Below are 26,591 nucleotides of genomic sequence, written 5' to 3' on the forward strand. Positions count from 1 at the left end.
AAGTACATCTCTTCTCTCATCTCAGTTCCCCGTTTTTAACTCGATCTTGCCCATAATCCATCCTTTAACTCCCTGCCGTCCCCTTATCCAAGAACACCATCTCATTGTTCTGGCTAAGCTTTATGTTTAGAGAAAAATCTCTGACTTGTTAGGGAAAGAAAAACAGCACATTTAACATTGTGGAAGTTGTTTTGACCCTAGATTCACCAGGACTGCTTGAGTGGGCAACAGAGGGAGTCTCCGGGGTTTCTGGGCCATGGTTGGCTCATTCTGCCCAGTTCTGAAGCATCAGACCCATTGTTTGCGGGGACAGTTGAGCATTTCTTTAGCCTAGGGAACAAGGGGCTTTGTTCCTTCCATGTATTGTTAGACTGGCGATCAGCTGGTAGGTTTGGTGGCTTCCCTGGGCTCAGGGACCTTGCTCCTTTCTTTCTGAGCACCCCCGGCTTTGGCCACCAGCTTGCAGGTTTCTTGTTCTACATTAAAAAAATTTTTTTTAAATGTTTTTATTTTTTTTTGAGAGAGAGAGAGAGAGAGACAGCGTGCGCAGGGGAGGGTCAGAAAGAGAGGGAGACACAGAATCCGAAGACCGGCTCCAGGCTCTGAGCTCTGAGCTGTCAGCACAGAGGCCGACGCGGGGCTGGAACCCACGAACCATGAGATCATGACCTGAGCCCAAGTCAGGCGCTTAACTGACTGAGCCACCCGGCGCCCCTCTTGTTCTACATTTTAGCTTTCTTTTCAAACTGGGGACTTTTATGAAAAATATGCAGGAGAATGAGATCAATAAGAGAAAAAAGGAAGAGAAAGAAGTGATAAAATTTACCTGTAGCTGCACAGGCCGAATCAACACAAGACCGTTTCTTTCTAAAGAAGGATTTGAGGCACATGTCACTATGAATGTGGAGTAATTTATTCCTTCAGTATATACTGAGTGCACTCCATTTATGGGAACAGGAGTATACAGGTGAACAAGGCAGACGGGTCATACTGGCATGCAGCATCTTCTGTAATTAAATACGGGTATGAATGAAGTCAGAGAGCATGTAAGTGTGTGTGTGCGTGTGCGCGCCTGTGCGCGTGCGCTGGGAGGTGGTTCAGAGCTGGAAGAATCTTAAAGATCATCATCTCCAATGTATGTCATTTTATAGAGGAGGAAATGGTGGTACGGAAATATTGTGAAACAATTAGCTTATTTGAGCACTAAATTTCCTCTGAGCACATTGGAAAATACTCTGGGTTACTCAGTTTCGAGTACTTGATGAGAGGAAAGTGAAATGTCTAGAAAGGAGGCCGTTAATTTACAGAGGAACGATCATATGAATTCTTATAGCACGGACATGGAGGGACAAAGAAACATTCTTCAAATGACTTTTGAGAAATTTGACATAATTTAATCTCGGACACAGGATAGAACCAAAAGAACCTAGAGAAATGTTTGACTGTTTTGGAGTCCAGCACTGAAGAGCCACTCAAAGAAAATGATTACTCAGACTCTTCCAATCTCCCTCCATCAGGTTGCCTGATCCAGTTATCCAGTTTGCTTATTTATTTTATATATATATATAAAACATTTATTTATTTTTGAGAGAGAGAAAGTGAGCACATGAGCAGGGGATAAGCAGAGAGAGAGAGAGACAGACAGACAGACAGACAGAATCTGAAGCAGGCTCCAGACTCTAAGCTGTCAGCACAGAGCCCGATGTGGGGCTCGAACTCATGAACCATGAGATCCTGACCTGAGCCGAAATGAAGTCAGACGCTTTACCAACTGAGCCGCCCAGGTGCCTCAGCTTTTTTTCTTTTTTTTTTTTTTAATAGCATGTTTCTGGGCCTTAAATTATCTGTCTAGGTGCCTCAGTATCCACTTGTATTGCTTATGTAGATTTGTCTTAAAGGAAAGAAACAGGAGGGAATAGTGCAGGTAAGAGAAAGAATCTGGGAGGTTGGAATGTGCTGTCTGTCTTACTTTTCATCAGAACATAAACTCCTAAAGCTAGAACCGTGTCTTGGATTTTTGGTTCTGCTGGTAGCACACTGTGACCAATAAAAATTAACCCATCAATCAACAGGACAGAAAATCCTATCCTGCCGGAAGCAGTACCTCCTGTTTGCCCCACAGAAAGCCAATTAGAGTGTTTCGATGTTGTAATGGATACCAAAACTAAGGAAAGTGGGGGGAAATGCCCTGAAACATGAATTAAGAAATAAAACCAAATGAGAAAAAAATGATTGACAGGGAAATATTCGGGGAAAGTTTCTACCCGCTTCAGTTTCCCCCCTTGATGGTCTCTTTCAGCATATCCTCAGTGTGAGGGCGGTTTGACGTGGTGGCGTCTAGGATGCGCCATTTCCCTCCCAGGAGATGATCCCCAGGGCAGGTCTAGGAGGCGCCCTCCATCTTCCTAACAGCCCACCCCCGGGGCACTCAAGGCAGTCTTGCCGTTTACCACCATCACCACCCTGGCTCAGCCTCACTTGGTCAGAAAATAAAACAATTCATCTGAGAAGGGATTAACAGGAAGCTGGCAGGAGAGAGAGAGAGAGAGAGAGAGAGCGAGCGCGAGCGAGCGTGAGAGCGAGGTTGACTTCAGAGCAACAAGGGAAGGGAGGAAAGTGAGACGGGCGAGCTGGGAATTCTTCCAGTCATCAGCCCTCCTGAGAACCGATTAAAGCCGGGAAGCCTTTCTTCAGAACACAAACATATGCATATGCACACAGTTTTGCATATAATTTCAGACTCTTCCTTACACCCAAACATACCTTTTGTTTTAAAAACTTCAACTCTAGAAGCTATACATTTCCAAATCTTATTAATACCCAAGAAATTCTAAAAACTCTTTAATCGTGGCAACTTTTTTATTTGAAAGAATTTTCTTTTCCTAATTGTAGCTCTGTATGTTTCAAATGCATTGTTTTAGAAGCAATTTCTTGATTAAAAAGAGTGATCAAACTGGACAATTAAAAGGATAATAATACTTCCTTTTCCTCATGTCGCAGGGCACCCCTTATTTGAGGTATCTACATATTCATTTACCTAAAGCTAATTTTGTTTAGAAGAAGAAAAGGCTTTATTTTATTACCAAATTCTAGGGGAGCTCAAATCAGGTGATATTTGCCTAGTCAGTGTTCTTTCAGGGAAATAAAAACACAAAAGAAAATAAGTCTCATCAATGTATTAGGCTCCTGCATTCTATGTCCTAAATGGAGGGGGCAGACCTTCAAATCCAATGAAAGCCATGCTAAGTGCACATTGGATGTCTTCCACCGCATAATCAGGTGAACACGAGGCTCACTCTGATCTCTTCTGGAAGACAGGTCTATCCAGGTTTTGAAGCGATGCAGCGGAGAGCGTTGCACCCGAGGAGGGACCCCTAAGGCTGCAGTGCCTGGATGGCCTGCAAGCCAAAGACGCAGCAGAAAGTCTCCGCACCTGCCCTCTCAGTGAGCTGGGGGAGCAGAAGGGGCAGAGGTAACAGCTGGCAAGGAGAAAACGTGGGAGGAAGTGAGGGGAAATCAATAGCACAGAGATGAAAAAATAATGTGCTCTCCATGCCATAAAGGAAAATCATGACGAAGGCCCAAGTTAACTCCCATAATGCTTCCAAGGATCAGAGAAATGACATTGTCAAAATACAACATTAGTTTTCTGAAGCCTACAGGCTGAATTTTATTTATTTAAAGTTAACTCCCATTTTAATACAAAAAAAGGAGCACATATTCTACATCAAAGGGAGAAAAACTTTTCCTAATGTATCCATTTCTCTTCTGAAGTACACAAGCTGTCGCCATATAATGCTTTGTGGTGTTTTCTCAACTGTGCTTGCTTTTGCTTTGCATCAGGAAATGCACAGTAAACAGACTCAAGACCGGCTCTGTTGTTTCTCAATGCCAAAATGGCAACTGTTTGATTTTGTGTGTGTTTCTAAATGCATTGTTAGTTTTAACTAAGATCTATATATGCTCTGCGAATGCGGTTTCAGAACAGGAGAGAGAGAATTTGAATCAGACAAAGATATGAAATCAGGGCTTGGTAAATTGGGTAAAAGTGTGAACCACAAGTTGTTGAGTGGATTGGGCTGGGGTAGTTTCTGGGGAATAATTCAGTTTTCTGTAGTGATCATTTCGTTCCCCTTGGCAGTTCAGTTGATGGTTGCTTGGGTCTGGTCAGAACTTGACCTCTTGGGGAGAATAGCACTGCCCACAAGTTTTCTGGACACTGTTTCCATAGTGTGAGAAGACACCAAAATTACTATCTTTCTGGATTACTGGTCTTCTCAGCTTTCTTCAGATGCACTTGCTCATTTCTAAGTCTGAGCATTAGCTAGATTTCTGTGTGTATGGGAGTCAATTTTAGTACAGCATAGTGGGTAAGACCATGAACTCTGCAATCTGACAGCCTGGGTTCATCTCCCTAGTGTGACCTTTATCAGCCGTGAGATAAATTTCTGTACATCTCCATGCCTTAGTTTCCTCATCTAAAAATGGGGATAAGATTACTTTATTTTTTAATGGTTTTTTAAAAATATTTATTTTTGAGAGACAGAGTGAGACAGTGCACGAATGGGGGAGGAGTAGAGAGAAGGAGACACAGAATCTGAAACAGGCTCCAGGCTCCGAGCTATCAGCACGGAGCCTGACGCAGGGCTCGAACCCACAAACTGTGAGATCATGACCTAAGCCAAAGTCAGACACTTAACTGACTGAGCCACCCAGGTGCCCCTACTTTCTTCATAGGATGTTAGGAGGAATAAATAAGTGATACATGAAAGTTGTTTAGACTAGTACCCAGGGAGTAAGTTTTTTTAGTACTTGCGGTAAATTCTTTCTCATAGAGTGTTTCAGTGATGGTGGTTATTGTTATTTTTCTGGTAATAGCATTACAGTCTTTTCCCCCCTCTGGGGAACCACCTCTCTTCCCCAATCTTGTTCTCATATGGCTCAGATGGTGGTGTTCCCACCTGCTTCTGTTCCAAGGGGGGGAGACATAATCCAGTCCTGACCAATCAGTTAAGTCCATCCTCTTTGCCACCATGATTGACTCAGGGATGATGTAAGTTGGCTCAACTAGAGTAAAATCATAGGAGTTTGTTTAGAACTACTAGGGAAGAGAAGTTGTCTTTTGTATTGGGTGCTTAATGGACTAAACTGTAAACCTGGCAGCTACTAGGTGGAGTCAGTAAGTCTGAGACTAAAGCCAGTGCAGAGGAAAGCAGAGCCAAGAGAGGGAGAGAAACAAATTCAAATTATAGGACCCCATGACTCCAGCCATGTGGAACCCCCATGACCACTCCTTCTGCATGAGTCAGTTGTAGAGGCTTTCTGCCCTTAGGAAGTGAAAGAGCCACACTGCTGGTCAGGCTCCCACATAACACCACCAGTCCCCTCCACCGATTCAAATTAGATCCATCCCTTCAGGACAGAGTGCAACGCTTACCTCTTTGGGAAGTGATGCCTCTTTTTCTAAGTTCCCACAGCACTTACTATCTGTGCCATCTATTTAATACTTTTTATCCACATTAAAAAGTTTACTGTTCAAATGTATTTACTGCATCTCTCCAGTTCCATGGATTAGTTTCATGCTTTACTCTTTGGTGATCTCCATAACCACTATCGCATCTGGTATTTTGCAGCAAGTTTACCAGATATTTGAATTCCTCTTATCCTCTTATACCCATCAGAAGTGGATTCTGTGCCTCGTACACACAGGCATGTGGGCGCAGGACAACGTGAAGTGAACTGGAGGGGTACTATAGGGTCGTACATGCAGAATATTTCAAGGGAAGAGTCCAGCCCCTTGTCCTGTGTGAAGAGCACCAGTAGAATGTGAACTTGTTTATATGCTTCCCACCAGTCTGTTAGCCTCTCAGAGGAAGGACTGGCTCTATATTTTAAATCCTGTTCCCAGTACTTTACACAGTACCTGACATTTATTGTAGGTGCTCAGTAAATATTTATTGAACGAATACTGTAGTGCAGTTATAGTGCAGGCGGCTCAGCTCAATTACCTAACCTTTAGGAGCATGTAAAGGAAATGAAGTAGGAAAGGAATTGCTGGTTCTGTGAAGCCGACACCTTCCTCCCATTATTCTGAGCCCTTTCTCCCATCACCTCATTTCTCCAAATCACAAGAATAAACAAAACCATTCCTTAGGATGACTGATGAGGTGTAATGACAATAGCATGTTTGGAATTTCTTGGTCTGTGAGAAAACTGGTATGAATTCCAGACCCAACAAGGAAAGGCCTACCATCATCAGAATGAGCGAGGGGAGGGGTATGAGAGCTGAATCACAGATTTAGAAAAAGGCCCTGCATTGGAATGTTCAATCTATACACAGAGAATTCTGGGTTTGGCATCAGTTTTCTTAAGTAACATTAGGTAGCATTAGTTCTATAGCTGTTCTACGAATTACAAATTGATGAAAATGCCAACCACTTTTCCTTTAAACTAGTTGATTCTCTCCCACAGAAAGTGGTAATTCGATTGTTATCCCCAGTTCCAATGCAACATTTTCTATTAATTAATTATTCATTCATTGGTTCATTATTTCATTATTCACAGGTCAAAATGATCATTCTAAAAATTATTTTCATTATGTCTATCCTCCTGTCAAAAATTTCACTTCCTCCTATGGCATAAAATCCACCCGAAACCAGATCACCAAGGTCTTCAATAATTTGACTCCAACCCATCTTTCCATATGTGAACTTTCCCACTGTTCCCCCATCCAAACCTCTCTGCTCTTCACCCTTGTTTACTTACTGTTTCCTTATATTTAATTCTCACTTTTGTACTTTTGAATCTTTCTCTTTGTCTATTCGAGCATGTGTTTTCTTTTAAGCAATATTCCTTATATTCTTTAACTACTCTTACTGAGGATGAGCTTTCCCATCTCAATTCCTAGAGCTCGTATAGTCTATGTCACTCATTCCTTCTATTATCTCAGATTATTGTCATCTCATGTGACTGTGTCGTGGACTTCTTTGCATTTTGCTGTACATAGAATATGGGTTATTTCAATGATCAGCATGGTAACGACATGGGTGACACACGGCCAGGGCCTTTCACTGTTCACACCTGGGGAGGTCTGGCCTGTGGTCAGGCAGGAATGCTCACCGCCATAAAGTTTTCAAATTTATAAGTATCCTTCATGGATGAAATTAATTAGACTTTCTTCCCAACTTTTCTGTTTCTACAAAGATCTTAATCTACCAAGAGCATTACAAAGCAAAAAGAAAAACACCAAATACATGCTAGGAAATTGAGAATGGGGCATGCATGAACTAATGAAAGACTACTAAACTATGAAAAGATGCACATATTTACTCAAAGAAGTGCAAATGACAATGAAATTCTCTCTTTGACTTTTGATACTGATGCTGATTAAAAAATGAAAATGCCAGTGGACACCTGTGAGCCAGGGTGTGAGAAATGGGAGCACACATCTGCTGTGACTTTTTTGAAGGGCCAGTTAGCAATATGCATAAATATTTTATTTATTTATTTTTATTTTATTATCATTAACATTTTTTTAATGTTTATTTACTTTTGAGAAAGAGAGAGAGACAGAGTGTGAGCAGGGGAGGGGCATAGAGAGAGGGAGACTTAGATTCCAAAGCAGGCTCCAGGCTCTGAGCTATCAGCAATGAGCCCAACGCAGGGCTCAAATTCACAAGCTATGAGACCATGACCTGAGCCAGTCGGATGCTCAACCAACTGAGCCACCCAGGCGCCCCTATCTTTTTTAAATATACACAAACATTTAAAATTTACCTAACCTTAGAGTGAAGAAGTTTGCTTTTAGGAATTCTCCCAAAAGATAGCAACATATAAATGCACAAACACATCTATTTGTTAAAGGATGTTCACTGCAGTATTATGTACGATAACAACAGGCCTCCTATGTTCTTCAGTAGGGAGTAACTCAGGGTCAAGTACCAAGTAATGGTGGGGCTGGGCCTGGGGTCCTGGCAAGCTAGCTCTATGCTTATAGATGGAAGGCTTTGTTACTGCCAACTGAACTTAATGAGAGCTATCCTTTTAGGAGCTCAAAATTCTCTGTAAACAGACATTGTTCTGGTTTTTGGCCAGAGGGAAGAATGGTTAGGAATAACTGATAAACATACTACAGTCATTAAAAAGTCAGCAATAGAGATAAGAGCAGAATTCTTACCTTCTTGACTCTGAATCCATAAAACACTCTGCCATTTCTCATCTCGGTTTTGAGTTGACACACATTTATTTAACTTGGTGACAGTGTCTACAAAAAAAAATGTTCTAATGAATCTTTCAGGGTGTTCTGATAGTTTCTCTGTTTTGAAGTATGTCTGATGAATGCTTTATATATGAGCTTTATTAAAAACACATCCATTACTTTGGGGCCTTGGGTAGATGTTTAAAGGAAGGGTATGCCATATTCAACCAAGCAGTTAAAATTACCCATAAATAGCCAACGGATGGCCCATCAGGGGACGTCAAATCAAAAAGATGAGTGGAGCCGTGATCGTATAGTGGTTAGTACCCTGCGTTGTGAGAAGGTGAGTGGACTTGGGTTCTCTAAGTACAGAAAATAATCTTGTGTCCAAACTCAAAACTTCTATTTTTTTTTTTTTTCAAAGACAGGCAACTGATTCTTCTGCTTGGTTTGACCTACCAAACAAACTCCCATTACATTAGGGCAATAATGCAGTTGTCAAACTAGGATACAAACACAAGTGCCAGTGTGCCCCATGAACTCAGGAAGAAGGAATGATCAAAGGGACAAAGACCTTTTACAACAAACACTGGGTTGACAGATACATAATTTCTTCCAGGAAGCCAGCTAGAAAGGGAACTAGATGGGCAGAACATAAGGATTCAGTTCGCTCTCTCTGTCTCTGTTTTCTAATTAAATTTTAGGACATGGAAAAAAGTATTCTGGAGTTTGGAAGAGAACAAAGTAAAAAGGTTGCAAGAGTGCAAGATTGCAAGATTCATCTCTGAAAGCTGGGTTAATATATCAAACTGGATTAGTCTGCCAAAAATATGAAAATATAAAAACATCATAAATTAGTCAGTTGTCCATGGCTATAATCTGTTTGCCTGATGCCAGATGTACTTATGATAGGAAAAACAGGTGGCTTTAAAATAGCTGGAAAACATTAAGCACTTATATAAGATAACAGATTTTTTTTTTTAAGTATCAAATGGGTTGCTATCTTATTCGGGTAGGCAGGTTAAAAGAACTGCCTACGATTTCACTGGGACCGATGATAAGTTTTCTCATTTTAGGATTTCAGTGTTCATTTAGGGAACTATAATACCATGTAGTACAAACCCTTTATTAAATCAATGTATTCATTATCTGAAATCAAATTTTGTTCAATCACTGTATTTTGATAGACGAGACTATTGCGCACGGGTAGGAGATAATGGATGGAAGAGAGTGTCCTTGCAGGAGAGGAGCTCCGACCTACTTTCTTTACACATTCCCAGGAGACAATCAGTTTCCGATGCCATCAAAACTTCAGCAAGCTGCCAGGGACTATGAGCCAGCCCTACATGGTATAACAAATCAGTGCACGAACCAGCTAACCATATAACTGGTGAGAGGAAAGAATGAAATCGTTCCTGCTTAAAATTTCTCGACGTCATCTTTTAACCTATTTAGGGTGACTGGCTTAGCGGGCTTTATGGCACCTCAGCCCTGTGTATGGTAAGGACTCAGTAGAAGCCATCAGCAAAGTTAGTAAATCTGCTTCTGTCCTCTGCAAGCTCTGCTCACTTAGCCGATCCATCTTTCTGTCCCACTGCCCAACAATTAGAGGAAGAACAGGGAGAGCTCTTGAAAGACAGGGGAGAGAGGATGAGGCCTAGTAGGCAGACGTGCACATACCCCACACAGATCCGGAAAAAACGTACTAAGAGGTGTTTTCATACCTGATGCACATAAGGAAGAGGGGAAACAAGGCTTATCTGAAAACTGCTCATTTCCCCGTAACTGTTGACAACTTTCCTTGTGCACTGACAGAGTTTTCTAACACACCTTTGTGTTTCAGGTGCGGGAATACTCATCAGCCTAGACTAATTTTGACACAATCACTAAGTCCTAAATTCTTCTGGCAAGAGGGAATGGTTAATAAAATCGAGGAAACAGAATAAAATTAGTCTACACATATTCTTTAAAATATTCTAGGAACAAAAATCAAATATATATTTGTGTATCCTAAAATAAAAACCTTGCTAGTTAAATATTGATCACCTAATGACTAAAAAATTTCTTAAATTTCAAATCTTAGGGGCACCTGTGTCCCTCAGTTGGTTGGGTGTCTGACTCGTGATGTGGCCTCAGGTCATGATCCCAGGGTCATGGGATCAAACTCTGTGTCGGGCTCTACACTGAGCATGGAGCCTGCTTAGGACTCTCTCTCTCTCTCTCTCTCTCTCTCTCTCTCAAATGATTACAAAAATTCAAATCTTAAAGACATTCCCCTCCATACAGCATCCTGGGTGTCTTGCAATCATAATCTGGATACATACATTGCCACGAAGACCTCTGAGAAGTGCTTTTTGGCAGTAGATATGGGAAATTAAAATGAAAAACACTCACTAGCACAAATTGTGTAAAAAGATGCTTATGCTACTTCTCGAACATTTAATAGCCATTTGCATCTTTTTATACACATACGTCACATCACTATTTTGATATAAAATGTTTCTGTTAAAAGCCTAAGGATGTAAAAGGCAGAAGAGAGGAGACAAAAAAGAACCAGTGGTTTGGGAAAGGCGGAATCGGCAGCCTCTTGCCCTCCCCAGAACATTTCAAAAGCCATTTTTCTCATAGGGATGACGTCACATTTTTCTACCTTGTAAAAGGAAGGGAGGTGCTTCTTAACTGGTGAGAAGTTATCTCATGGCCATGCCTTGCACCTCTTCATTATTTCCCCAATTTTTAACACGAGTGAAAAGCGGACAGAGATAGTGACTCCCCTTTTGAAGACAAGGAGGTCTAAGTTGGACTAGCTCCACATCCATGTCATGGTCAATGTCCAATGCACTGTGTCTTCCACCTGGAGCTCAAATGCAGTGGTGAAATGCATCGGGCTGCACGTCACTGCTTTTTTTCTGGGCACAGTATGAGAGTGATTTATGAGGGAGGCGACAGAAAACGGCTAAGACCTGCAAAGCACGATGTCTTTGTACCACCTGAGGAGTCCCTGCTCACTCCTGACCAACATGGAAACAAGGGGAATTTGCAGAATTCTAAAGAGGCTCTTAGTCAACAGACTGTAGGATACACAATGCTCCCAGCTTTGGCCTGGGATTAAGACCCTTTTGAAAAGAAGCACTTTTCTTCCTATGAAAGAAACCATTCTCATGGTGGGTGTTTCCCAGGCCCGTGGGTCAGAAGGTGAGCTGGGACAGCAGGTAGCAAGTACCTGACTCCCTTCTTACCTAGGCCAGCATTTGTTCAGTTGAAGTGGCTAATATACGCACCTTTAAATCCTTGACTCAGATTTTTAATAGCTATGAAACCCAAAGAAAAGCATTACATTTTTTTCCTGTCTTCTCAGTGCTAGAAAAGAGGCAGCATTTCTATTTTCTTCCTATACTGACATTAGGACTTGGCTTTTGACTATTTAAACTCTGTAAGAAACCCTAGAATTTTTAAGTACTGTTTTTATTCACTCGTTAAGGAACAAAGCCCCTTTCCATAATAATTTGGTTTGAGGCTAGACTGAGGAAGCACTGAAGGACTGAAGTTAGGCATAGAAGAGCTCACCATGAACCTGGTAGAGAGGGAGAGTGGCTACAGCTAGTGCTGGAGGGAATAAATTAAATAATGGGTATTGGTGCGGGTAAATTGCGTTCCTGTGCCGCCCGCCGCAATTTCCCTTTCATATGTTGAAGTTTTAACCTCCAGTACCTTAGAATATGACTGGGTTTGGAGATAGGGACTTTAAAGAGATAATTAAGGTAAAATGAAGTCATATGGATGGGCCTTAATCCAGTATGACTGGTGCATTTATGAAAAGAGATTAGGAGCCAGAAAACACAGACTGGGGGGCGGTTACCTGAGGAGGTGACAAGGTGGCCATCTGCAAGCCAAGGAGAGTGGTCTCAGAAGAAATCTACCTGCTGACATCTTGATCTAGGATTTCGAGCCTCCAGAACTATAAGAAAACATACTTCTGCTGTTTAAGGTACCCGGTCTGTGGTGTTTGGTATGGCAGCGTTAGAGAACTAACACAGGTTGACAGCGCTTGGTGATTTAGGGAGTACTTTACAAATGATAGTTATCATCACTGTTATTGGCGGGGGGGGGAATCACAGAGGAGCTGGGAAGTGGAAGCCAGCCTGGACACCCAAAAGCAACACATGTCAATAAAAATGTATTCAACGCTGACTGTACGCTTGGAATATTAAGGTGAACAAGATAAGCTGCTCGATCGCCATCAGCTGGCAGCGTGCTACGGCAGATGCTGAAAGCGCTAGAGAGGCAAAGGGAGAAGGCGATCCCTTCTGCTCGTTGGGTGTGCTGAGGGAGGTGGGAGAGGAGAGAGCTTACAAAGTTTTCATGAAACGAGAATGGCGTATAGAGACTCAAAGACTGAGTAAGACTTTGCCAGGCAGATGAGGTGGGGGCTGAGTAGGAAGCACATTCCAGGGCATTCACGTGTTAAAGTGCTCGCATCATTGGGAGGAAGCCTGTGGTGTGAGGGCAGGATGGGACTCCACAGGACTCTCAGTCTTGTGGGGGAGGTTGGCCTCAACGTGTAGAGGGCCTTGAGTGCTGTGTGAAGGGACTGGGTGCTCTTATGGAGCAGCAGTGAAGGAAAGTGCATAGTTTTTATTCTCTCAACAGTTTGTTACTTTCCCGTCTGATCCATTTCCCACGCATTCATTGTGAGCTTTCACCCAAACTTCAAGTGCCTCCTCTCTCCCCATCTACCAGGGTTCCATCAGCCAAACCTTTCCTTAAAAGTCATCTTTTCTAGAGGGTAAGTGATTTTCCACTGACACTCACCCTTGAAAGGTAAGCAGTAGCCTTGATGTCCTAGACTCTGAGCAAGCTTTGCCACCGATTTGATGGATCAGCCAAATGTGTTGGAGTCTCAAGAAACATTGAACAACTGGGTGAGTAGAATGTGTGCAAAAGCTCACGTATACCTCTTTCTCTGGCCTGGCCATTCTCCCTTTCCCTCTCTCTTCTTTTGTATCTGAATTAAAATAACACCTACCAATTATGGAACATAGCCAAGCAGTTAAAGACAAGTTATGAGATTAATAGGAAATGCATGCCATTCCTTGGAGAAATTTCAAGAGGATCCTTTATTGATTCATGTTTATATATTGCAGGAAAAAATGAAAATCACATTTACTCTTTGTTCAAAACAGACCTCATCATCTATACTCCAATAGCTGTGCAGAACCCTTTGACTGTGGTGGGGGAGCTGAAGGGCACTGCAGAATATGCGTATGAACAATTAGGTGGTGGAGGAATGGCCTAATGGTCTTTATCGCCATGTTTTCTGCTCCTACATACCAACTTGTAAATTAGAAGTAAATGTACATGCCTCTGATCTCGAGCTCTATCTTTAGGACACTACTAAAAAGCTTCCATTTTGATCAAGAGTTAGTTTTTCAGTGTTCAGAATCACTCTTGCAGAAGATTTTTAAGCATTTATTATGTAATTTTAATTATGGAAAGACAGTTCTTAGAGGAGGAGGATAAACAAAGTGATTAACAGTAAGAGCGCTGGTGTCAGGTGGCCCTGGGTCAAGTGCTGTTTCTTGAGTTTGTAATGATCCCGTCTGAGTCATTTGAGCCTCTCTGCATCTTTGAGGACCACTGTGAAGATTAAATGAGATCGTCTGGGTGAAATGGGTGCTGAGCACATGGGTGGATAAATACAACAACGTGCGATACAGAAAAGAGCTTCCTCTGCCAAGTGCTGGGTCCTAAGAGTGAGTTGATAAGGGAAGCCATATAGAATGTCCCGTACCATTCTCTTTTGTTATGCAACTTCTAAAAAATGTTTTTAATTTATTTTTTGAGACACAGAGCGAGACAGTGTGAGGAGGGGAGGGTCAGAGAGAGAGGGAGACACAGAATCTGAAGACAGGCTCCAGGCTCTGAGCTTGCTGTCAGCACAGAGCCTGATGCGATGCTCGAACCCATGAACCATGAGATCATGACCTGAGCCGAAGTTGGACGCTTAACTGACCGACTGAACCACCCAGGTGCCCCTGTCAGATACCATTCTCATGTACAGCTACAATTTCTCTGGCCAGTAGATAAGAAATGACGGTACTGACACAATTGGCAAACCACAACCAGAAACATCAGTCCATTTACATTTCAAGTGGCTCAGAAGAAGCTGACTTATGTAGCTATAGCAGGGAGCTAACAGTTCAAGGGAGTTTATATTAATAGGAAGTATTTTTGAACCCTTGAAGCAAAACACATGTTTGTACCTAGATAGAAAAGTTTTTTGGGTCTTACTGCATAACTGCGAACGTCAGTATTAAAAATCCTTAGGCCGGCTTTCTACCAGTAAGTCAAAGACTTTTCAGAATAGTGCTGAGGTCTACAGCCATACCTGGATGTGCCCCATCTCATCAGTATGGTGCGGAGGACAGTTAGTGTAAGAGCTCACTCCTCAAGCCGAGTGGTAGAATCTTTGCTTGGTGGTCTCGGCGCTAAGCCAGCATGCTACCTGGATAATTTCTCCTCAGGGTAAATGGGTCCCAGGTACCAGAACCAGTGTGGGTAACACCTTCTCCATCTCTGCTTCCAGCAATGTCTGGAACTCTAAAATGCAAAAACAGAAAAATGATGCATTTTCACTGTTGACCTTGTACACAGCAGGGGCACGATCAATAGCTGTTGAATACATTTATCTACCACTGCAAAGTCAATTTCTTTGGGGGTGGGATAGGAGTAAAGACTCTCATATCTTGTACAGGTCTGACAGCCAGCAAGCATCCATTGTGTCTGGTTCTGTGGTGTGTTTTGCCTGAGGAGTTCTCCATTATCATACCAAATGGAACTAATGTTAAAATATTAGGTCTCTAACTTTTCTGGTTTGTAATCTTAGCAGAAATTCTACTTGTAACAGGATTGAAATGAAAATGCCTTTCCCTAGACCTAGAAGTGTTCAGGTTAAAGTTATTTAAAATAAAACAGAGGAAAGCAACCCTAATGAAATATTTAAGACAAAATTTAATGATGATAAAAATCAGCATTATCATTTGCTGTTAATTTGATAATATTAATCACAGAAGTGAAGCATGTGATACTATCATTAAAAATATGGAATTAGAAAAATATTAAGATTATGTTTTTATTAATAAGTAATACAAGCACAAGAAGAAATAAATATTTTCAAATATCATTCAACTTCTAAGTACAATAAAAGTTTCTCATATGGGAGAATTTCTTCTCTAAAATGAGAAATTCTCTTGTAACTACAACTGTCATGAAGTTGCCACATTAGACTAATGACCTTTAGTTATAATTGGATAATTGAATTTTAAATTGTCAAGAAAACGGAACTAAAATTCATAAAACTTGCCAAGAGAATAACTCTTTGATACACATTTGACAATCTGAAAAATACCACAGCTCAAGAAAAAATGATCCTGCTCTTGCATTATCCAAGGGCAAAACACTTGAATATTCCTTTTAAAAGCCTTTCACCTCCCCGCCCCCCCAAACCCTCAAGATCTCAGGATTAAAAAATAGCTCAGCCACTTGTGTTGAATTTGTGGTGCATTTGCTTTAAGTCTCCTTTAGTGTTACATTTTATCAGTTGGGATTTTTACATTATACTTAATATAGGGGTCATTTATAGCTAACTTCTTATTGTAATGACATTTCATGATATACTTGCCATGATACCCAATCTCTAATCATTAATTAAGAGTACAGAATAAATAAGCAAATTATTTAACTGGACAGAAAGTGTAATGCATAGGAATTAGATATTTGGAATGTCTGTGGATTAAGAAAACTATCCATTCTGGAATTTATTCCACATTGAATATTGTTGACACTAGAGGCAAGTATTGACAGAAGTAGGGCTGATCAATATTGAACTTTAAGGGTCAAAGGACTTCATGTTTAGTGTAATAAGCAACTTAGTTTGGGTATTACAGTGTTTCGGTAAAGTATCAGTTATTAAGGGTCAGGCAAGGTTTCTTTTATAAACTCTAATTTGGGGAGGCTTGCATCGTTCCAGAGTCTCCAAAGGCAGGAGATGGTATGATTGAAGCAAGATGATGGCCTGTGAGTCATCACATTCAAAGTTGAGGAATTAGATTATTTCCACTCTCCTTATTTGAATTCTAGCTTTTCTTACCATCTCCATAGAGCTTTTATGAAATCTCTAAACATAGAAGCTTTAGATGAGAGGTAAATCTCTTTTAATTTTTTAAATGGCTTGGAATCTTTAATTTTTGAAAAATTAGCACTTCAAGGAGGCTATGAATTACAAATACTACCAAAGGGAGCTCTGTATCTATTCAACCAGATATGGTTCAATGAAATCTTAGAAACACCCTCTCTACTTTCCACTTAGTTATGTATAGAACATTAGCACCACATGGAAATCATTATTCTTCTCTCAAACATAATCATATTGGCCTACTGAATTGCTTATGGTTTGGTTTTCCAGCAAAACTGACTTTTAATGTTACTAAGAAATAGTTTTTAATTATTTATTTTAAAATTTGTGTTGGACACATTGGAATTGAACTTGGAAAAAGGCAAACAATAAAGTAAATATATGCCAATTTAAAAAATAATAATAAAACAATGATGAAATAAAGAGATAGTTACATAGAAATAAATCCCTTATGGTTATTTTCTTAAATTAACAGAAAACTTTAAAATTAACATGAAAAAGTTTAAGATTATGGGCTTGAGAGAAAGGATGGCTATCTGAACATAGAAGAGGAGCTGAAGTGCTAACTCAAGTACTTTCTACCTCCTGAGCCCCATATAAACACAATTCTGAATCTTCAAGTCCTTCCTGGACAGACACTAAGTGCTCTGCCCTCTGTGACCTTTCTTCTAGAATTTAGAATGTATAGATACATTCAAACAACAGAAGTGGGCATTGATCAGTCAAGGAAGAAGCCGTGCACTTTCAGTTTCCATTACATTAAACAAAATACTCATTAGTGCTTGGCATTTTCCCAAGCAGACACAATCTAGGTGTCCACTGAGGCCTCATTGTGCAGTTAAGAAGTTTAAAAAGACCTTCTAGACATCAGCTAGGGACAATTAAGGGATGGGTAAAACTACTCCAGGGTAGGAAGGCTGAAATTACTGGAAACAAACACACATAGAATATCAACTACAAATGAGACAAACTATCTTTACCTTTAAGATCAGTTAGATATTCAAAGAGAGAAAGACTAAAGAACCCTTTGCTTAATAATCGTTATCCTCCTTAATGAAACCACAATACACTTACTACGGGAGTATTCAGTTATATTAAAACAAAACCTTGTCTAGATATGTGATACAACAAAACATAATCTGATGGAAATCTGTCATCACAACATAATTATTCCTACCATTTACCCAACAAGGAAACTAAGGGCTACAATTATTAAGAGGTCATAATAATGTAAGTTAGCTCCGAAATCCATATCCATTAAAACTGTTGAAACATGTTTTATTGTTAAACATCACTCCCAGACCCAAGACAGCTTCTAGAAAATATTAGAGAGCAACTATTTACATAGCAGGTCAGACTGACAAACTGTTTTCCCAAGTGTTTCCTTCCTTTCTGCCTTGCTCTCTTCCATTCATCTATCCATCCATCCACCCATCCATCTATCCTTTCATCCAACAAACATTTATTAAATACTATCTGTGAGGCACTGTGCCAAGTACAGGGGCTACAATAGTGAGCCAGTCCAACAAGGTTTAGTTATACATGAAGTTATAGGCTAGCACATAAAGCAAAAGATTTGATATGATCTCTGTTGCTGTCAATATTAAAACTGTATTTGAGAAATCCTCATGCAAGATCATTAAAATGAGTTAAATTTAAAAAAATCATTCACATTACCTGTTTCTCATCCTCTTGGTAGGGGAATGGGAAGAAAAGCTTTTCATGACGAAATTTCTCTTATTTTAAGGACACATTTATCTTTCCACTTAGGCTGATGCAATCTAATCTACCAGAAAATTATAGGAACAAATATCAAATATACACTCTTTCTCAAAAGGATGCTGGGTTATCTATTCATAAGGAATGTATGAAAGAGTAAGAAAAAAGAAAGACCATATGCTTATTATGGAACATGAAAACCTCTTTGAGTTTGCTACAATATACTCTCCCTGCCTTTTAACTCAAAGACACCATTCTATCAGTACTTAACACAGATCTTTAAATCCCAGAGCTAATAATGCTGCCCAGTTACATACAGTTGGATGCATCTGACAAGCAGCATGTAGTAGGAACCTCACAGGGGATAAGGTTCCTAACAGTCAACTAAGAGTTCAAATCCCAAAAGAGGTGCCCCTGGTGTGCAGAGCACTTAACCCTTCGACCAGTACCAACATGACTATTCACAAATTATTGATGTCCCTAAATCCCTGGCAGATTGCAGACAGTTCTTGTATCCACCGAAGCCCAAGCATATGGTCACTAATGGGATGGATTAAAAAAAAAAAACACATACACACATTCAGTCTTTGCTACATGAATATAAAGCCACTGAAATGCTAGAAGGTGATTGAACTGGACGGAACACTGTTAAATACATGCTTAGCCTCATGTTATGGATCATTTCCATTGACATCTATCTGCGTCCTTGGTACAGTTTAATTAAAGCTGTCTGGAACAAGTCTGCCCTCTAAATGATCGTCAGTGCAATGAAAAGGTGAAACATGAGGAGGCTTGAGGCCTTTTTTTTTGTAAAGTATTCAAATGGCTGTCTCTGTGGTTACGAATAGCAGTAGGGGAGAAATTCATTTTCAAAATTAGCCAGGCATTAGACTTTTTTTTTTTTTTGCAGGAGAAAGTGGGGCTCCTTCTGATGTCATCTTGGAGTACCGGAAGCTAAGTTAAGTCATGCCAGATCTTAAGAACTCAAACTGTGCCATGTTCCGGTCTAAAATAGATACACTTTTTTGGTCCTAAAGCAGTAAATTCTAGAGCTCACTTTAGTGTTTGTAACTTATTTGACAAAATAGAATCCTCAAATGGAACAGTTTTGCCTAAAATAGTCCTTTCATAAGGCAATTTTGCAACTAGAAGGTAGGAACATCATCTATTTAATTTGGTTTTAGAGAATATAGAATACTATCATGGCAAGTAAATAGCTTCAAACAATTAAGGTATTTATTGAACACCTTTATATTTCCACTACTGTTATGGAGCCAGAGAAACAAAATAAATAAAATATGGATTCAGGGTATAAGAAATGTGGGACATAGTTTAGAGACTGAATCTTAAATTAACTAATTATACCTACTTCTTATGGCACTTCTTCCCCTTTGATATGATTTTATTTAAAGAGATATAAATTAAATTATACTTGCTCTTTAATATCAGAATTAGTTTTACTTTATAAAAGGGCCCAAAGGACTGTGCCATGTTTAAAATTTTCATTCATTGGTTCCTCCACATAAATCCATCAGTCATGGGCTTATCCTTTTCATTTAATATTTGGTATCTACTTCATATAGGACATTAAGTTATATCCTGTGTTTTTCCACCACATGCTTATCTCTCTCTATCCATTATACCATGTTCATCCAGACTGGTGAAATGCAATAGTAGCTCTAAACAGAAAAGCACTCCTAAATTCAGTTAGGATGCGATTCAGGAGTGCAGACTATCTTAGCCTTGATGCCTAACAGAAGTTAGTCAGACCAACAAGATATTAATTTCAACAAATAGGTTATAAATGCAAGCCAATGAATTGGGGCAACAGGTATTGAGTGCTTACTGTGCACTGACATTGTGCTGGGAACTCTGGGGACCAGGGAACAGCAGAAGATCCTCAACAACTTACAAACTGGGAAGATGCACACATTGGAAGTCACCAAGGAATGATGGAGTTGCAGAACCAAATACTAGAGTGATGTTGAAAGGCTTTCTGTGGAAGACAGAGCTTGAGCTGACTTTGAAGAATGAGGCCAGTTGTCCAAGCCAAAAGCACAGTGACAGGAACATGGAGGATGGAAGACCAGGTAGGAAACTGTCCTGCCTTGAGTGGATGCTTTGTGTTGAGGACTATATTTCTTGGGGTCTGATCAGGTGACTAGAAACACTTTAGGTATTTAACATAGAAGAAATTTAACACAGGGAACTGATTTTATAGGTGAGGACTGGAGGTGACCAACAGGAGACAGTGTAGCAATTAAAAGTTGGCAACCTCAGGAAACTAATAACACTTGGGTTGAAAGGACAAGGGACAAGACAGAGTCTGGAGCTCAGAGACCAGGACCACCTAGTGGAGGATGGAACTAGAGAAGGTGTAGTCAGTGGGTATTAGAAGAATGGAGAAATAAAAATGCAGTTAGTACTAGAGATCTATATGGAGCAGAGAGAAAAGGAGAACTATCCTGGCTTCTTCCTTCCTGCCCCTTCTCCCTCTTACCTGGCACTGTCTTCCATTGGCCAAGTCCAGACAGAAGCTAACAAGGAACCTAGCGGAAAAAATGTCTGCAGGGGTCAACCTCCCAATCTCCCTCTAATACAGAACAGAATAGGTGAAAGAGCAAATCAGCTAATGATCAGCAAAGAGACTAATACAAAATAATGTAATATTCTTATTATATAATAGGTTTTTAAAACTAGGGAGAGTTTAAACCAAACAGGCAAGAGAAAGTCATTTGAGGTTTGGGGAAGGAAAGACACACAATGAAATTGGTATTTTAGGAATGTCTGGCTGGAGTTTCTAAAAAGATTTGATGCAAAGAGACAAGTTAGGAGGTAGGAGATTAAAGGTGGCCACAAACTCTTTGACATTCCTGTCCTTGAAAGGTGGAGTATATTTCATTTCCCCTTTGATCTGGGCAGGTCTATAGATGAATTGACGCTGTGCTAGTTCTGGGACTAGCTTTTAAGGAAAGACTGGCACCTTGGAACCCTGAATTGCTATGTAAGAAGTTCAACTACCCTACTGAAGTGGTCAGGCAGAGAGGCCCTGACACTACTGAGCCATCCAGACAAATCAGCTGCCAGTTAAATACCAATGAGTGACTCTCATTAGTGCCACATGGAGCAGAACAGTTGCTCAGTTGAGACTTGCCCTTTTTTGAGTCATAGAATCATGAGATATAATACAATAGTGGTTGTTTAAAGTCATTGGGTTTTTTTGCTGACACATAGGGGCACATGCACCCCAATGTTCAGAGCAGCACTGTCAACAATAGCCAAATCATGGAAAGAGCCTGAATGTCCATCACCTGATGAATGGATCAAGAAGATGTGGTTTATATATACAATGGAGTACTACATGGCAAAGAGAAAGAATGAAATCTGGCCATTTGTAGCAGTGTGGAGGGAACTCGATGATGTCATGCTAAATAAAATAAGTCAGGCGGAGAAGGACAGATACCATGTGTTTTCACTCATAAGTGGAACAGGGAAACTTAGCAGAGGACCATAGGGGAGGGAAAGGGGGAAAATAGTTGTGGAGAGGGAGGGAGGCAAACCATGAGAGACTCTTGAATACTGAGAACAAACTGAGGGCTGAAGAGGGAGGAGGAAAGGGTGGGTGATGGGCATGGAGGAGGGCACTTGTGGAGATGAACACTGGGTGTTATATGGAAACCAACTTGACAATAAAGTATAAAAGAAAAAAGTAAAATAGAAAAAAATAAATCAAACAGAAAAAAAAATAAATGTTTTGTAGAATTTGCCTGTGGGAAGAAAAATAAAGTAATTAGGTTTTGGAGTATTCTGTTATGCAGTAATATGAAACTAGAATGGAGAGTATCCAATAGTGTGAACATACTATGTTATGTCCCCAAATAGTAGGAACTGTGAAGAGACCCCCATTTTGGGGGAGGGGAAATGGTGCTAAGTTCTCTTTTGTGTTTATGAGGGGTTGACAAATTTTTTCCGTAAAAGGCCAGCTAGGAAATAGCTTTTGCTCTGAGGGCTATGTGGGCTCTGCTGCTACTATTCAACTCCATCGCGTAGGGCAAAAAGGGTCATAGGCAATGCGTGTAGGTGGGTTTCAACAAAACTTTCTTTACAGAAAAACAAGCAGCTGGCCCAGAGTTGGTTGTGGATCATAGACTGCTTACTCCTGGTGTATAATGCTTGAGATATTAAGGAAATTTTAACTGGAGATGTGCTATATGTACACAGGAATTGAGACATAGATTGGAGATAAATATTCTGAAGAGAGCCTAGGATACAGCTATTTTTAAAGTTGCTTCTACTTCACTATTTCTTTTAAAGGATAGTAGGGTAGTTGGTAAATATATTAGTGGGCTGAAGAATTATTTGAATTTATAAGGTGGGGCCCTTGAACCAGACGATTTATAATCTGGAGACACAGAGAGGTCAAAATCAAACAGATTTTCAGATATATGAATAGTAGTCCTGGGTCCACTGTCAATGGTTTTCAAATTTATATAATTTCAACCCAATGTATTTTATGAGTAAATTGGACTATTCTAGAGCCAGTTTTCTAAGTGTGACTAACATCCTTCTAATTTTTAATTTATATCATATTTATGATTTATTTGAACAATTATGAGTTTGGCAATATTTCTTGCTTATATTTGAAAAGCATTTATAACATTAATCTCAAAGTATTTATATCCCAAACTATCCTAAAAAGTCAATGGTTATTTTCTATAATTTATGATATATTGGAGGCATTTTATCATGCTATTTACTGTTACGTCTTAGGAAAAAAAGTGTGACCTTTGAAGAAATAAAACAAGCAGCTTTTTAGTTCTCCTGCATATCTGTTAAGTTTATGGATATTTATTTTAGGCTTTATAAAAATTCTATCAGGCAGCTAAACAATTTAGAGTCACACAACATGTAAATTCTATTAAAAAGGGCTCTTTCCCCTCTCCCCTCTTGCCCTACATGTGCTTGGTACAGTGGTACCACCATTCTGAACAAACACTAATTGTCTGCTTGAAATCCTTAATATAACAAATGCAGGTATGCTAGAGGACACTAGTGAATATTCAAAAGCCTTTTTATCCATTTAAGGCAGAGAATGGCTTGAGCAATTCTGTTTTTGGCCTCAAAAAGTGCAACCTGGTTAAGAGGTGAAGCTCTCTTGGAGTTGCTGCATTTGATAAAGTACAGACTTTGCAGTGTTCCCTCATAGACCTGTGACCTCACGCCCTGGCCTCTCAACTTTTTTGTCTACCCATGAGGGTAGAATGATTAGTCAGTTCCTTTTATTAGATACATTAGCGGTTTCTGCTAAAAAGATGATTTTTTAAAAACTTGACTTATTTTGAGAGAGAGAGAGAGAGAGAGAGATGGTGAGTGAATGTGTGGGGAGGGGCAGAGAGAGATGGAGAGAGGATACCAAGCACTGACAGTGCAGAGCCTTATGCAGGGCTCAAAATCACCAACTGTGAGATCATGACCCTAGCTGAAATCAAGAGTCGGACATTCTACCAACGGAGTCACCCAGGCACCCCCAAAAGATGATTTTAATAACATTAAATTACAAAGAATTATGAGGCAAGGCTTGCCCCTAGATACTAAGACAAACTCAGTTTAAGCTGATGACATAGCTCCCATGAAGGGCCATCTGTTTAGCCCTAGTGGCATTTTCTTTGTTTCACTTTCGTGGCTTGGCTTCAAACCCTGTCTGGGATACCTGCTCCATGTGAAATGAGATTGGCGGGTCTCAGTCCATTTGTGCCTGGCTGAAATTTCCCATCTTCCTTTCCAGAAAAATGGTCCATAAGGAAATTAAGTGAAAAGAGTTAGACGTCACACATGGCTTCACGTATAGGTGTACTGAAGACCTAGATAATCTTCCTGTGTGAAAAGTACAATATAAATTCAACACTGGTTCATTGGTTCATCTACTTTGCCTCACAGTAGCTCTCTAACACCTGAGGTCTCCTGTATCCCGAAGACGATGCAACTTCAGGGACATCTTTGTACTATTCTAAGCTACAGCATAATTTGAGCTGAGATTGTAACGTGGCTTGAAATTGGCTGTGATTTGCTGCTTCATTTAAACAGGGATGGTGTATGAAAGTAGCATAAGAGGTACATGTTCTGTGCTTTTTTACATTATGTAAATAGATCTGAAGTCTCCATAAATAACAATTAAAGAATATTCATAGGTTAAGAGTAAACAGATTAGCTGCCTTCAGACCATACATTACCCATGAGAGAAAGTAGAACACTGTAATTTATTATCACCCAAGGCAATATTACCTTAAAACGGTATGAATTTTGATTTCAAAAGTCAATAAGGTCTTTTCCATATAAATTTGAAGCCACCAACAATGGCACTAAACTTACTAAGTACACAATTAGTTTCTTGTTACAGATAATTTCTATTGATCCAAATCTGGTTTGTCAGCACGGATTAATCAAAATCGTCAGGGACTGCGATCTGGATGGCTCAAGGGATCAGTTCCTGGGCTATGAGCCTTCCCCCTCAGGTCACTGTTTCCAATACTTATAGGAGTTTTGAGAGGCCTGACAGCTGGTGTGCAACAAACCAGTACTTCAATGAAATCTCTTGCAAAGACTCATTGTCCCTCACGTTCAAAGACGTTATCACTTACAGTCTGAGGGTACAAGTAAGGTGAAAAGTCACTGCATTATCAGCAGTCCTAGTTATTATTCATAGATATGTCTATGTTTATAATCTCCTATGGTAAGCAATAGTAATTGCTGTCTTCAAGGCCTGTATCCTTTATAGAATATTTATCTCTGTATGACATTTTCCTGCAAATCTAACCAGTTGATCTCTGATTGGTTGCCCCAAGCTATCACATATTCCCTTTTTTTTTTTTTTAAAGAATAAACTGTAGAAATATTTGTTTTCTAGAGATTATATGTATATGTATCGCCTTTCTTTGTTTGCCTTTCAGGTCTCTTCTGTCGTGCAGGTTATAACTTTCTTATCTTTTATTGCATAAAAACTCCAGGTCCAGGCCCTTACCAGACAGATGGCTTCCTTGAAGAAATACTGTTCCCTGCAGCTCTTGGGTTACATGATTGTCCTTCACCTGCTCATAGTCTTTAGGAAGCTTTTCATCCCAACCTGGGCATTCACAGTGATCCGCTGGCTAGTACACATGCCCTGATCTTTGGCCACTGGATCTCATCCTTTAGGTTTAGGAAACCCTCTGAGGATCCATTTCCCTGCAGCCCTCAGTCTGTCAGAGGCTCCTCCTAACAGCTTTCTTTCTTCAAGGTGAGTTAGGCAACCTTGCTAAGATTTTTCTAGTTGTAGTTCCACAGATTTTGTTGCCAGGGGCCAAACACCCTGTTTCTGTCCGGTCTGGGTAGAGAAATTAACAGACTTTGATTATAAAATTACTTGGCATTTTTCGTTAGAAGAGAAATAACTTTGGTTTCTTGGGATTAAGAAAAAGGGATTTTAGCTATCCTTGACCTTTTATAAAATTCTGCCTTTTCTTTACTAGGGCATTTTCAATCTGTGTTTTTCTAGAAAACTATACATCTAGGAACCCAAACATAGTGACTAGTGTCTATACTGTCTGCTGTACTATGAACTCAAGTTCATGGTTCTTAATAATATAAAGAATGGAGAGTATCTAGTGCTTTCTGAGGTATCGTCAGAGGGAGCTCATGGCACTCTTTGGATGTTGTGGAGGAAACAGTGTGGTTCTCTACTACTGGACCATGTCCATGCAGTGAAGCCGGGTCGGTGGAATGTCCTGATGGTGGAAATCATCCGTTAGGAAGTGGCCAAGGGAGCTGGTAGTTTTGTTACTAGTTATCCATATGTCTATGGCTACTTAATTTAGAGTTTCATTACTGTGGAATTGGAAATGGAGGTGTAGGAGGTTCTAACTGAAGCAAGCAATGTACCTTCATGGATTCCAGATGTCAGGGAAGTAGCCCAAGAGAGTTACCGTCCAATTCCAGACTGCTGACATGAATTGCTCCAAATTGATCGGAGTGTGCCTGGCTCATAAAGCTGTAGGTATGGAAGGAAGAAAGAAGAGCCTCTGATTTCAAGTAAATGGATGGAGATGATCTGGCTAAGCGCTTTCCTTCTCAGCCCAGGAAAAGGGAGGCAGTCACTTTTATAAAACTTCTTAGTTGAAGATGAAGCTATTCTGGATTCTTTCTTAGAGCATCTACTATTCTCCTGGAGATAGTCTGCCTGCAAGGTAAGCAAAAGCATTGAATTCCTTGGACTTTAGTTTTTCCCCAGGGCTGTCACAGTACTTTGTATGCATTTCAATTACAATGCCATACTGAACTGTAGCTGTTTACCTGGTTTTTCTTTCCAACGGATAATGAAAGCAGTAACCATAGGTCATTCATCTTTAAATCCTCAGACCACAGATAGACTCTGGAGCATTACCTGCCCACAACAAATGTATGACAAATGAGTGAACAGTAGAAACCAGAGGGGAAAACCAGATCTTC

At 40.2% G+C, this 26,591-nt stretch overlaps 1 long non-coding RNA gene across 1 annotated transcript in view; it reads right to left on the bottom strand.

The window, feature by feature from the left end:
• The window catches only part of LOC115301861, a 52,168-nt gene extending 25,876 nt beyond the window's left edge, over positions 1 to 26,292 (bottom strand). The window contains exons 1-3 of the long non-coding RNA XR_003913328.1: positions 26,025 to 26,292; positions 14,586 to 14,797; positions 8,177 to 8,263 (exon numbers count right to left, since the gene is read on the bottom strand). This is a non-coding gene — a long non-coding RNA (uncharacterized LOC115301861). The remainder of the gene's footprint in view (positions 1 to 8,176; positions 8,264 to 14,585; positions 14,798 to 26,024) is intronic.
• Between the last annotated feature and the right edge of the window lie 299 nt (positions 26,293 to 26,591).

This window comes from Suricata suricatta, chromosome 9 (genome assembly GCF_006229205.1).
Source record: "Suricata suricatta isolate VVHF042 chromosome 9, meerkat_22Aug2017_6uvM2_HiC, whole genome shotgun sequence".
Lineage (NCBI taxonomy): Eukaryota > Metazoa > Chordata > Mammalia > Carnivora > Herpestidae > Suricata > Suricata suricatta.